The following is a 6000-nucleotide window of genomic DNA, read 5'->3' on the forward strand; positions in this document are numbered from 1 at the left end:
TCTGTTACTGGGTGATCTCAACTGGAACATGCTCTCCTTCCCTGATGCTGTCTCCCTACAACTGAAATCCCTAAACCTAAGTCAGATAATGAAAGAGCCAACCCATATCTCTCTCAAAGACTCCAACAAGTCCTCTCTCATTGACATCCTTCTCACCAACTTCCCCTCCCACTGTCAGTTTGGTGTATTCTCCCAATATCTCAGTGACCACTGTCTTATAGGCTGCATCAGAAGTGCTAGTTCATAAACGCTGCTACAAACGTTTTGATGAGCAAGCCTTTATGCATGACTGCTATCACACCAACTGGCAGAGTCTGATCCCCTCTGTTGAAGATGCCTGGTCGTACTTCAAGAAAACATTTACGCAAATACTCAATAAACACGCTCCAATTAAACAATACAGATTCAAGTACCGCTCCAACCCCTGTTTCTCCCATGACCTATCTGAGCTAATCACCCAAAAGAACAAAGCCTGGGAAAAGGCCAGAGACTCCAACCTTCCTCAAGACTGGTTAGTTTTCAGACAAATCAGGAACAAATCCTCAGAAAGTCATTTAGCAGACGCTCTTATCCAGAGCGACTTACAGTTAGTGAATACATATATATATATTGGCCCCCCGTGGGAATCAAACCCACAACCCTGGCATTGCAAACACCATGCTCTATCAACTGATCTACATCCCTGCCAGCCATTCCCTCCCCTACCCTGGACAAATTGTGTGCCGCCCATGAGTCTCCCGGTTGCGGCCGGCTGTGACAGAGCCTGGATTCGAACCAGGATCTCTAGTGGCACAGTTAGCACTGCGATGCGGCACCTTAGACCACTGTGCCACTCAGGAGACAAATAGTTTGCCTTATCCATCAGTAAGCCATCCAAATTCTGGAAAACTGTGAAATCCATGCAGAATAACACCCCCTCTCCCCAGCTGCCAGTCTCTGCCACCTTCAGAGGTGTGGTTACAACCGACAAAGCCTGTATATCTGAGCTCTTTAATGAGCACTTTCACGCTGCCAGTTATATCGTTGAGAGGTCCTCAAATGCTGCATGAAGATTGTCTGTCCCTTGCCCTCCTCCTATGCCCACACCCAAAGCTGTCATCAAGGCAAAGGGTGGCTATGTAAAGAATCTCAAATATAAAATATATTCTGATTTGTTTAACACTTTTTGGGTTACTACATGATTCCATATGTTATTTCACAGTTTTGATGTTTTCACTATTATTCTACAATGTAGAAAATAGTAAAAATAAAGAAAAACCTTTGAATGAGTAGGTGTTTTAAAACTATTGACCGGTAGTGTAGATATTGGTCTCCACTAGGCTATGACATACACGTGTCTAGTGTATCCTAAAGTTACGAATGGACTCAAAATTAAATTCAGTCGTTGCCTGGGGTGGTTTAGCGGTTAGGGCTGCTGCCTTCAGCTTGCACATAAAGGCCTACCCGGTCGGCATGGGTTCAATTCCAGCCCACGCCATTCTGGCACAAATAACTAAATCCCCCAATTGACTTGAAGTAGTTACATATTTCAAATATGGACAGTCCAGGGTTATTTTACTCCCGATCTTGATAAGAAATTACAATATCAGACAATTTTAGATAACATAAATAGGAAACAAATAAAATAATAACAATCAGCAGGCTACACCAACATTAGTTTCCATTCATACAAAGTGTTGGGTAATTTGCCACAGTAGGTTTGCCGTGGTATACGGGGAAATACTTTATTTACATTATATTTACAATGCTTGTCAAATAGATAAATCACCCTTAGTCTGTTCAAAAAGGACTAAGTTGTTGTGATGACAATACCAACCAGAGGGCGAACATATCTTAAAAGACTTTGGTTGCAAGCATCTTTTAGAGAGTGGTAATGAGGTGACCAATAATGGTTGCAATTGAGATCAGCTGGGCGGATGCATTTAGCAAGTATTGATGGTTTGATGAGACATCAGCTGCCGATAATAAGGATGCTTCCTTTAGAGGCAGAATTTCTAGCCAGGACGTCAACATTGGCATGTCCCAATCGTTCTTATTATACCTCAGTTGTCCCAATCCCAAGTATCCTTCGCCGGGGACATTATCCCATAACACCTTGTGGCACAGCGAAAAATAAGAAGTAATCGCTTGGGATAACATTTTCCATAAGAATAAGGAATAACTTTGCGAAATGTAAGTATAATGTTTATTTATTCACCAAATTATGTTAAAATGTTCAACAAATTACTTTCATATTAATTGTGAATTCAAATGTTGAGTAATTGGTGTTTATCAACCCCTTGCCAAGTGCTAGCTAGCTAACACATCGGACACGATAGCTAGCTAGCAGGCAATCTCATTTTTCCCCCATTTGTTTTCAGGGACTAAAGTGGGCACTTGATTGCGTTTCACTCCATTGTATTGGCATGGCAGGAGAAAACAGTCCTGCCTGACTGGTTTGGAGGTAATTCATTTTAACAACATCTGATGAAAAACGTAGGAAATGCAGCCAGCTGTGTTCTGTTCAATCTAGGCTTGCTAGCCAGCCAAATTATTTGTGCATTTTGTTAATGAGTCTGTTTTGCCAGCTAGCTGCATGCACTGTGTTTACCTAGCTAACGTTAGCTAACTTTCTCATGCCACTTTCCCTTTCCCTATTGTGTTGCACCATTGGGGTTGGTGTTACTACACTGAACAAAAATATTAACGCAACATGCAACAATTTAAAAGATTTTACTGATTTACAGTTCATATAAGGAAATCAGTCAATTTAAATAAATAAATTAGGTCCTAATCTATGGATTTCGCATGACTGGGAAAAAAAAAAAAAAGGTAGTGGCGTGGATCAGAAAACCAGTCAGTATCTGGTGTGACCACCATTTGCCTCATAAAACACGACACATCTCCTTAGCATAGAGTTGATCAGGCTGTTGATTGTGGCCTGTGGAATCTTGTCCCATTCCTCTTCAATGGCTGTGCGAAGTTGCTGGATATTGGCGGGAACTTGAACATGCTGTTATCTTCATAACAGGTACTGAAGAGAACGATTATGTTACTTGTTTACTTGTTATTCGTGTCAGATATTTCCATTTTGGGATAGTTGTTCACTGAATTGCTAGCACTAGTTGCTCACGCTGCTACAGTGGCTACAATGTGGCTACAAATGTCTCACTCTCTGTGGAATGTGAATGCATTATCACATGATGCTGCCTTGGAATTCCGTCCCAAATGGCAGTAACCTACTAGAAAAGTGCTACCTACTAAGGTAGGTGCCTTTGGAAGCAGGTAGGCAGCAGCCTTCGGACTGGTTAAATAATAACATTATGCTACATTAACATTAGTTTCCATTCATACAATGTGTCAAAATGATTGCCCCGCACTGGGCGTGAACTCATGATGCTCAGTGTGCTGCTCAGACCACTTCGCTATAGCAGTTCACAGTGCTTAAAGGTATGAGATCGGTTGGTTCCCTCTACGAACAGTTTGGCCTATCGTCCCTCACAAGCGGACGACAAATTCACCGGTTCAGCCTCATTCACAAGACCCTTACTGGCAAAGCCTCACTCTACCTCTAAACTCCTCTTCTTTTCCCAGTCCTCCTAAAGCCTACGCTCTACTAACTACAACTCCCTGTCTGTTCCAACTCTGGCTCCAAAACACTTCAACACTTTGCTGCTACTGACTGGAATAAACTCCAACAGGATTTAAAACTCAACCAATTAATCTCTGTCCTGTTTTATTAACAGTTTACATGACCTGGTTATCCACCCTTGTGACTGCTTTTAGAGTCAGTAGCTATTAGTTGTGTCCCCTGTGTTTTAATTACGTGTTGTAAATATGTCTAGCTTTTTTTTGTTTTTTGGGGGGAGTATTTAAGAAATGTCTGCTTTGTCTGCATGTTGTCACTTGTCTTCTTTGCTGCACGGTTATTGCCCTATCTTGGTCAGGTCATTATTGTATAAGAGAAGGTGTTCTCAATGATTTACCTGGTTAATTAAAGCGAGTTCAGAAAGGGAATCCGAGTGCCCGCCTCAGCTGATGCATCAGCTGAGATTGCACCAATTAGATGCTAGTAACAATCACGCCTACCTTATTTGGCAGTCTATTTAAACTGACTGGTTCTGCTCACACATCCTGCTTCCGCTTGCTGCTAGTATGTGTTTGCTTCTTTTGCGCCCACCATCACCTTTTAGGTTCTGTTTTCCTGCTGGGGGATTGATATAGCTTACCCTCACTGCTTGTAGGTCATTTTATATATTGACACTTTGCTTGGACAGTGAGCTACACTGAGCAGAACCAGTCACCAAGACTTACATTATTCATTATTTAATAAATAGTTAAACATATTTCTATGTGGTGTTTCCTTTCTGAAATAAAAGTTAAATAAAAATAACTGATCACATGCTTCGCGATCAGCTAAGCAACATACTTTGTGCCCCACCAAACCAAACTGCAGAGAAAACCGCCCCAAGCATCAAAGGGTAGATTAGATCCCTTTCCCCAATGTGGCCTGTTAGTGACTTTATAAAAGGGTAAACTAGCTGACATGAGAGCTGCATGGGCATCAGAAAGTGATAGAGGGACTGGGACTGGGATGGTCTTCTATGCCAGAACGGTGCAGTGCCACTGTGCCAGGATGGATGAGCCAGAGACAGAGCACATTAGGATTACAGGAAGACAGATGCTTAGACTAAGAAGGCACTGCACCTTCACCTTGATGAACCTGATCACCAGCCCATCTGCAAGACTACACTAGGGTACATTTACTAACAGAATGGCACCTTGTTCATTTTCTTCTAGAATACAGAAAGCTTTACAGAATACCGAAAGGGGCACTAATGTGCTTTGAATACACGATTGTGCTATAAGATGTCCATAAAAACATAGCATAGTATGTCATGTTTTTATGATAAAGGTAAAACGGTACAATGAGTATATCGGAATCATAGTAATCAACTGCAAGAGACTACAGTGACTACTGACACAATTTAGACATGGACATCTAGCAGACAAATGCTGCTATATTAATCCTTAGCAACAGTAGTCAGGGAAAGCAATGGCTGGTGTTATCTTTTGATATGACACCAACGGCCTGACAGCAGAATGTTTTAAACAGTAACAGTTCTCTCTAACATGTATTAACAAGTTTACTTAGCTATTTAGGGGTTTGATTCAGCGATCATTGAGGGAAGAACAATTTGCAGCGGGCGTTCTCGATCGAAAGTGAGGGGAAAGTGTCATTAATCTCATTACTTAGTGCATGTATTAAAACTTGGCAAACTATAAACAGCCCTTTGAATGAAGACAACAGCCACACAGTTCACAATAATCTACAATAGAGCCTAAAGGAAGACATTTCCTATGGTTACTAAATGCACAATGTGCGGCCTGAACACGTGTTTGTTTGACTGTACTGGTACCCTGATTGGCGTTAATCAAGTATGTGTGTGCGTGTGTTTTTTCAATAGTGATTGTGTATGTAATGTGACCTGATTCCACAGGGGAAAGAAACAGTGTGTGCCTTTAATCACCTAAGACATACACAACTCATTACAGCTCACAAACAAGAGAGGAAGAAATAATGTGTCCCAATATTGTAACATAACTATAATATAATACATGGTTGTTGGTCATGTGGTGGACTTTCTTAGCCACATAAGCCACAGTGACTTATAGTATACGCAAATTCATATTAATACGGCCCATGAGGGAATTGAACCCACGACTCTGATGTTTACAAGCACCACCCCAGCAAACATGTCCACATTGGCATGTGGGCCCAATGCTGGCTAAAATATTGGCCCTACGTAGGCGTAAAAATATATCCACAGGGAAAAGCACACGATATGCTCAGTATTTTCATTTATTTAGAGCCAGCATATAAAGACCAAACGTTTCGACTAGGTAATTTTCAAGGGTGTGCTGTGTGAGCAAGTGAACAACAGGTGGCAACAATTAGTCATTTCAATTAGACAATTGGTTAGCAATCAATTAGTGAGTCACAATTTACAATATTTTTTC

The sequence above is a fragment of the Coregonus clupeaformis genome, chromosome 14 (genome assembly GCF_020615455.1).
Source record: "Coregonus clupeaformis isolate EN_2021a chromosome 14, ASM2061545v1, whole genome shotgun sequence".
NCBI classification, from domain to species: domain Eukaryota; kingdom Metazoa; phylum Chordata; class Actinopteri; order Salmoniformes; family Salmonidae; genus Coregonus; species Coregonus clupeaformis.